The sequence below is a fragment of the Mycteria americana genome, chromosome 14 (assembly GCF_035582795.1).
Source record: "Mycteria americana isolate JAX WOST 10 ecotype Jacksonville Zoo and Gardens chromosome 14, USCA_MyAme_1.0, whole genome shotgun sequence".
Taxonomy (NCBI): Eukaryota; Metazoa; Chordata; class Aves; order Ciconiiformes; family Ciconiidae; genus Mycteria; species Mycteria americana.
In genome coordinates, this window is record NC_134378.1 from 3292184 (window position 1) to 3300783 (window position 8600).

Here is an 8600-nt window from a genome sequence, read left to right on the forward strand (position 1 = left end):
AGGGTTTCCACAGCTTAACTGCACACTGAGGCAAGAGGAGCCACCTTCACTTGGTCTTGAGCCTGTCACCTGCAGGTTTCATCAGCTGGCAGGAGATATTACCCTGGAAGAGACGGTGAAATTTGTTCCCTATTCGCCCTCTACACATCAATCAGGATTTTTGTAGATTTTTGAGGCATGAATTTTCTCAAAAAAAATCATTCCTAGCAGACCATATTTAGCCATGTGCCTACTTGTTACAGCCTTTGGAATAGCTTCCACCAGGTCGCCTGCTGCAGATGGCAGACTATCGCATGTAAGTCCATGGACCTTTCCAATCCTTTTTTAAAAACAGCATCATATCTGTCACTTTTCAGTCTGGTATTGGGGCAGTCTAGAGCAAAAGATTATACCCTACAGTGGACAGGTCCATTACTTCATTCTTGATCTTGAGAGCATGTGGATGATACCATCTGGCCCTGCTGCTGTTCATCTTGTTATTTTTTCCTGTAACCTCCTCTAGCAATGCTTCAAATCATGACAAGTCTCCTGTAAAGAGAGGCCCTGAGGTGCAGACCTCCCTCAGCCTTGGTGGGCACAGATGCAAAACAAGCCCTGTGTTTTCCTGCTATGGATCTCGCTTCCCTGAGCACTCCTTTTACAGCTGGATTGTCAAAGGCCCTATGGATTGTCAAGGAATTTTCCAGCTCCTAAGGGTTGAACAAGCCCTCTTTTAGGGTTTTAGGTTTTCTTAAGCTGCTCCTGCAATTTTTTCACCTTTGTTGGGGGGCTGTCTTTTGTAGTTTTCCATGTAACCAGTCAATGTTTGCATACTCTTCTCAATTCCTTATCTGGATATTACTTCCATTTTTCTGAAGATGCTTTCATATTCTCATAGTCTCCTGACTTGATGTTTATCCATACTTTTTCTTTTTTGTTCTTTCTGAAGAGCTTTATGGAGGTGAAGGTTGAGTATCCCAGAGGGAGTGAAAGGGCTGTGGCTGCTGGAGGGGAATCCCTCTTCTAGGGGAGCTTGTCAAGGAAAGGGCAGGACCTGGAGCCCTTGCCTTTGCTCCACCTCATTCAATCCCAATTCACCATTGGCATGGCCTGATTATGTTTTGGGCATCTTGCACATGTATCCAGAGCACATGGTTGCCCAGACCATTGACCATGCAGTCGGCACACCTCTGCAAGCAGACCCTTGCACGAGCAGGAGAGGCAAGATGCTGCACATACATTTCAGTTCCTAGAGAGAGCAACTGGCCTCATCTTTTCAGGGCCTTAGCATTTCACAGCCACCATGGAAAGTGATTTTATTCTTCAAAGATTAGCTATGGAAGAAAAAAACACATACTCTGTTCATTGCGCAGATAAAATATTTGATGACTAATCTTTTGTGACATGTACATCCAGTTATGACTTCTGTCTCTATTCCTAAACTCATGAAGGTAAATGTCATAACAGAGATCAGCCATCATATATTTTAATGTACTCAGAGGCTAATGTCTCTACTGAAGAGTGTACATGGCAAGAATGTCTCATTTCTCAGGGTGCTTTATGTCAAGTGCTATTTCAGATGATCTCTTTGCAGCTAGGTTGGATGCCCGGTTGTTTCTTGGCAAGTACACACTCCCCAGGTCTTACAGTCCCAACACAGACAGGCAGCAGGATGAATTTGCAGAGAATCTGAAGTGGCAACTCAGCCACTCACCCATCTCCTTAAAAACAGCCCTTTTCTTTCCTGAGAGGCCACAGTAATCACTGTTCTCCCATTTGGTGTTCACAAGTTTCCTTCTCGCCACAAACCCAAGGGGACAGGAACACCCACAGCCACACACCAACCTCATCCTTGGGTGCCTGGAGGCAGGTGAGACGAGGCAGGGAGGGGTGTATGGGTCCTGTGGGGTTTGTGTTTTGTTGGGGGTGCAACATGAGAGAAATATGTGTTTTAAGAAGCTTTCAGGATGTCCTGGTTTGGGGCAAGAGTCAGGCAGGTTCACGCATCATGAATTATCACATCATGTTGTGTATCCTCTGAACGTAAGAGTCCTCCTGTGCTTTCATCACCCATGTTTTCCCATTAAGCCCGCTTAGCTCCTGGCAGACCTAAACTGGCTGACAAACCTTTACAGGGGATTAAGAAACCTGAGACACAGCAGCAGTCCCGGCTGTAGGGAAGGACTGATCTGCTCCTGAAGTCCCACCAGCCTCCTCCTCTGCAGAGAGTTAGAAAAACCCAAAGGGAAAAATCTCTGACGTCCTTGCTGATGGAGCAGAGATTGCGCTGGGTTAACCTCTCGGCATCAAGGGTGGCTGCGTTACTCACTCAGCCTCCATCTTCGTCAGTATGAAACCAATTAATTCTACCAAAAGGGAACAAGTATTTTATAAAAAACAGCATTCCAGAATATCACACATGATGAGCTTCTAAACAAAGGTACTGGGCTGGGTTATCAAACCTGAAAGACTGGGAGTAGGACACAGTTACTCCACTGACAGAATGGGGTTGCAGTGATGTAATCAGTGTGCCCACCCCAAAACAGAGACAGTCTTTCTATACCAGTCACTGCTGTCCTTATCTACTGCCCAGCCCCCATAGTTCTCTGTTTTTCTTATCACAAAAATTTGCTGAGATCCCCTCTGACCCTGGGCTTGAGTGTCCACTTGCATTTGCAATGAAGGTTTCTGACGGGCATCGCTATTTCTGGTCGTTCTGGCTTCCTTGCTGGGAAACAATGCCGTTTACGGCACGGGGCAGATGAAATCATCATCAGAAGTTGACACCTTTTTACATCCTGCTATAAAACAGGCTGCAGGAGAAGAGCAATAAATCATTGTGGTGATCACCTCCTTCAGACCGGACCTGCAGGGTTTGAAAGAGAAGCGCTTGCTCCAGGATTGCTGCAGAGAAATAGCTGCTGGCTGATGAGGGATGTGAAGGGGACAGTGTCTCATCAAGAGAAATTTCTCTTCCACTGCTCAAAACCCCCTAACATCCTCCCCGCGGGGTCTGCCAGGAAACTGCCCGTGTCCTCCCTCCACCATGCAGGGCAGAGCATCCTGAGGCTTCAAAATGCACCGGTGGCACAGTCTCCCGGCTGTGGGCAGCAAACCCCTTCCCTGCCTGCCCCTCTTCTCCCCACAGCTTTCACTCTGCTCCCGTTCCTGCCCGTCCCAACATGGAGTAGGCGGCAACAGGAATGAGGGCAAAAACTGGCCAGGGAAGTTCTTTTTGCATCCTCCCTTGGCCTCATGTGGCTTTTTTCTTCTGAAAAGGCTGGACGCAACCCTGGCTGATGGGGTGGGAAGGGAGCTGGGGTCTGGCTCAGCCTTTCCTGGCCCTCCCGGGGGGACGGAGGGAGGCAGCGGGACCGGGCTGGCATTGCATCCACTCGTGCATTACTGAGACGTCTTGGGAGAAATTCACAGGTTGGTAAGGGACCCAAGCAGGGAACATTTGTCATTCGGGATGTAATGAAAGTGCTTTAGTTAAAAAAAATAAACCCAGCTTTAAAAAGAAGCATGAGATGGATCCATTCCAGGATTACTCAAATACCTTGCTTTGGGGGAATATACTTCACTTCTCTTTTAACTTTAATATCACATTAGAGACTGTTTTCTGGGATGCTGGATACTGTATTCTGAATACTTTACCGCCAGACTCTGAGAGCTAGTGAAGTGTTTTGGATAATAGAAATGAATAATGTATCATGCATTCATTGCCTACCAGACTGATTTGTTTACTAATAATTTAGTTTAAAGTACATTATTGTTTTACTACTCACACACTGATTTACTTCCAAACACTGGCTGAACAGATATCATTAAATTAGAATAATTTTTAACTCTAAAAATATATTGTTTACAATTTGCTCCTTAGCAAGGCACTTGGTCTGAGCTGCATATATTTGTCTCTAGGATTATGGGTCCAAAGCGATCTTCAAGATGATTATTTCTAGGATATTTCAATACTTTCTTTTGTATCTACGGTCCATTCCAGCCCTCTTGTTACTCAGCTCTTCAGCAAAGAACCTCAGTAAAAACAAGAAGAGTCCCTCATTAGTAGACCCTCTGCAAGACACCTTAACAGAAACCAAGCCTCGGGCTCCATGATGAGCTTTTCCCCTGGACTGGCTCTCTTAATCCTGTGAAGAATAACATGTGCATCATTCGATATTTCTGTGCATAGCTTTGCAGTGCAAAACTAGTTACAGGTAGATCCTTCAGCATATTTTGCAACGTGTAACATTTTTGTGCTCATGAAATTCAGAAGCAGAATAACTTAAGCTTTGAAACCTCTCTCTCTAGTTAGACTTTAGTGGAATAGAGTTCCTGCACTACAGCTGAAGAAAAGTAGTTAGGTTTAGGCCATGCTGCTAATAACCATTGCACATATTTGCAGTAATTTTCACTGAAGCTCAGCTAACTTTGTAGCGATATCATGAAGGCAAATATCTATTATACACAAATTTCATTTTCTGCAGGACCAAGGCTGCTAAATGCATTCCTAATACTTGCATGTCATTCAGAAGTCTAGATAATAGAACCTATCAAGAAAGATGAACAAACTGGGGCTTTTCAGCATAATATAGAGGAGACAGGGGAAGGGAAGGGTGCTGTAACATCCTTTAAAGATGGAAAAGGCTGCTGCAAAGAGAGAGAATGAATGTTATCCATGTACGTGGAAGGTAGGAATTCATGCATTTAAAATGAAGTATGAAATATTCACTTTACTCATTTAGGAACTTCTAAGAAAAATTTTGTAGGTAGTAGAGGACCGGCGTAGATTGTCTGGTGCAACTGCAGTATCTCCATCACGGGAGGCTGTAAGAAGTGGCTGGACCAGCATCTGTGGGGTGAGATGGGGCTGACCCTGCCGGGCCGGTGAAAACCTAGCTCAGTTCCGGACTCTTCCACAGCCTTTTTCCAAGCTTCTGCATTTACGGCTGGGGAGCGCAGTGCTGGCGCTATGGATGCACTGTGTGTACATGTCAACGCCTTCAGAAACCTGGCTTCAAAAAGAAACAAACGTATTCTGAATTACTTATATTTTCAGTACTTGCATTTGAGATAATTAAAATTATGCTGGAAGAGGGTTCTGGATGGATTTGCTGCTGGGCATGCTCAGCCTCCATCTGCTCTTAACTGTCATCTGAGAGTGGTTTGGAGGAAGAGGAAGGGTCACCTCTGTGCAGTTTGGACCACCTTCCTTCAAGATGAACAGGGTCAAAGGATGTTTGTTCTGGAGGTAGGAAATTACCTCCCACTGATGTGACATCTGTTAATTTGCTGCAAAGAAGAAACTGAGGTTTCACAAAACCTTGGAACTGGCTCCCCAGCAGGACTGCTTGCAAATCCTCCAAAGAGAAAATCAATGCAAGCTGTTGGGCTACAAAGAGCCCAAAGTAGGCATCCTTTTTTTTTTATTTTCCTCCCCCTTCAGACTTAGAGAAGTTAACAATGTCAGAGAAGAGGAAAGCATCCTGACATTGCTCTCAGGGATAAGAACTGGAAAAAGATTGTACAGCTTACAGGATGAGAAAGAAATTAAACTGCAGCATACAAAACCCCAGTATCACAGCTGCAGGCTCATCCACTAGGTGAAACCAATCTAATTTGTTGGAGTCTTTATCCCCAAAGCCTCCTGAGACCTCAGAGTAAAAGAAAGAAGCTACCCAGAGAGAAAAGAAAGTTTCCAGCCTGGAGGAGCAAAAGGGATGTCACGTTTATTTAGAAAGAGAGAGGGGACAGTGAAATAGAAGGCAATCTTGGGTGCCTTCAAGCACTGCCAAGCAGATCCTGGAAGATAAGTGCCAGTGTTGTCAGAGCTTGAATTTTTCTGAAACAGCTCTGGTAACATTGATGGAGGAGCCATGCATGATGGCAGGGGTTTGAAAGCCTCGGAACTATTGTCGTGCAAATGTAGAGCAAGAGCTAGAACAGTGGTTTCCAACCTATCACTTTGGCCAGCACAGGTCCTGAGAGACCCTCCTGCTTTGCTCCAGGCAGCTGTGGAGGAGGAAACTTCAGCCCAGCTAACACAGAGTGCAAAGGGCTGTGATGCTCACAGAGCCATAGAGGGTAAAGGAGAGCAAATATGTTGGTCAGTGGGGATGAGGTGGGCAGGACGGAGCAGCTTGAGGGAGGTGGAGGAAAGTCACCTGGTCACCAGGTACCCAAAAGGTTGCCTGTGGGCCAGCTTGTGTGGAAAAGCACTGAGATAAAAATGCTCTAGGCTGTGAAAATGATTTCCTTAACACATTGAGAAAACACTTTCCATCACAGAGAAAGAGGGCCGGTTAGTCATCTGCAATTGGCAAGTTTTCATAAACACTTATGCTCCTGGGAGCTATCGTGAGTATTCCCTCAGTGCAGAGGAAGGGATTCACCGTCTGCCCTGCAGGCACGTGCGATCTTATATGGCACAGTGCTGCAGCTTTCATAGAATGGTCAAAGCCTCAACAAGATTATTCAAGAACTTAGTCACCATCTTTTGACTCAAAACTGTACTTCTTGATGCACTGATGATTGGACCTGAATCACAGCATGATGTATGCTGGAGGTCCATAGTCTAACCTCCTGCTCGAACCAGGGCCAGCCAGAGCAACCTGTTCCAAGCTTTGCCCGGCTGAGATCTGAATGTCTCACAGCCTCTCTGCACCCCTGGTTCAGTGTTTGATCACCTTCTGTGTGATTTTTTTTTTCCTTCTATCTAATGAGGATTTCCCTTGTTCCAACTCGTTGTCTCTCACCCTTCCACCATGTACCTCTGGGAAGGGCCTTCTCAGCACCCTCCCATCAGGCTGTTACAGACAGCGATGAGGTCCCAGCTTCACCTTCTCTTCTTTGGGCTGAACAGATCCAGCTCACTCAGCCCCTCCTTGTATGTCCTGTTCTCCATCCCCGATCATTTTGGTGGCCTCTGCTGGACTCACTGGACTTGCACTGGGAGCCAAAATGGCCCAGCACTGCAGACGGGGTCTCACCAGTGCAGAAAAAGGGCAAGGATCCCCTCCCTTGCCATGCTGGCTGCACTCCTGCTAATGCAGCTTTTGCAGGGGCATGGTGTTGATTCATGCTTGACTTGTCCACCAGCAGCCCCAGGACCTTTTTCTGCAAAGCTGCCCGTGTGTCCAGTGGTGTTGGGTTATTCCCTCCCAGAACAGCATTTTGCTTTTGCCTTAGTTGAACTTTGTAAGGTTCCCAAGATAACAGACTGTTCTTCATTTAGAAAGATAAAATTCTTTATCACAAGTCCTTTTTAAAAGAGAGTAAAATTATCTTGTCAGAGGTATATTCAATATTTTTAAGCTTAAGCACCCATCAGTAGAAATTAATCTGACCAGTTTCTCCGTAACACTTTTGATGTCATACACTGACCTTTTGGGGTCTCCGTTAAGAGTAGCTCTTGTGGTTTTCTAACAGTGGCTACCATATTATTATAATAATTTATAATTCTGCAGCCTGTCAAGGTCCCTCTAGATAGCAGCCCTGTCCTCCAGCATACCAACCATTCCCCCCAAATTATGGGGAAGGTACTCCAAAGTCTGTGCTGTCAAGGAGAGCATTTTTATTCTGCAATAGCTACAAGAACCTTGGTATGTTTCCATGCAATTTAAAATATAAATTAATAAGATTATTTTTAATTGAAATGGAGTGGAGTCTACATTCTGTGCTCCAAACTCTGCACAAACTAAAATTTCTGATGCCTGGCCTGCTCATATATCTAAATCTCTCTTTCCTCATTCATATTAGAGCTGGTAGAATTAATACATTATTCAGTGATTTAGTCCTTCCGTCCATGATCCAAACCCATTTTCTGCAAATGTATTCATTGCTTCCTCATGTTTGTTGACTTGTTATGTGAAGGACATTCAGCCTATATAGAGTACTTGGGAACATTTTGCTTTGTTTGCAAAACATTATCTGCGGTGGGGAGGTCATTTGAGTCTCAAAGTATTGTTCCCACCACCCAAATCTTTATAAATGAAGGATTAGTGAATTACAAATGCAGATACATAATAGCTCCAGAATATTGAATGATAAGTAGTCAGGTCTACTTCCAGTTCAAGAAATCCTAGCTGCCACACAAATATCCTTATTTGTTTTTGCTCTGGGGCGAGGAAGAGCTTGTTTCCCAAAGGCTGGTGGAGGTGTGTATCTTGAATTCCCCTTAATGTCCATGGCTATGGGCTAAGAAGAGGACTCTGTGGGATTGCCCAAAAACCCGTATAAATTGGAAACATACATTCATGAGCACGTTCATCATTCAGGTGGCGTTCGTATCGTATCTAGTTTATGGGTTTTTTTGGTATCTAGATTTTTTTTTTCGTATCTTTTTATCGTATCTAGATTATGTTTGTAGGTATTCTAGGGATACCTAGGAGGAGTGTCTAAGGGACACCTTAGAGAAGTAGGGGGCAGGGGTGCAGAATTGCAGCTCCTTTACTCAGGTCATCGCTGAGACATGCTGAGCTCAGTCCCACCCTGACACGAACCCGTCCCGTGCCACTGCCAGGTGAGGCTGAGCCCTTGGGAGCTCCTGAGCTTGGACTGGGCCCTTGTTGTCCATGTGCCTGCGTGCAAGGAGTGTTGGCAGGTCTGGCCTGGAGGCCGCG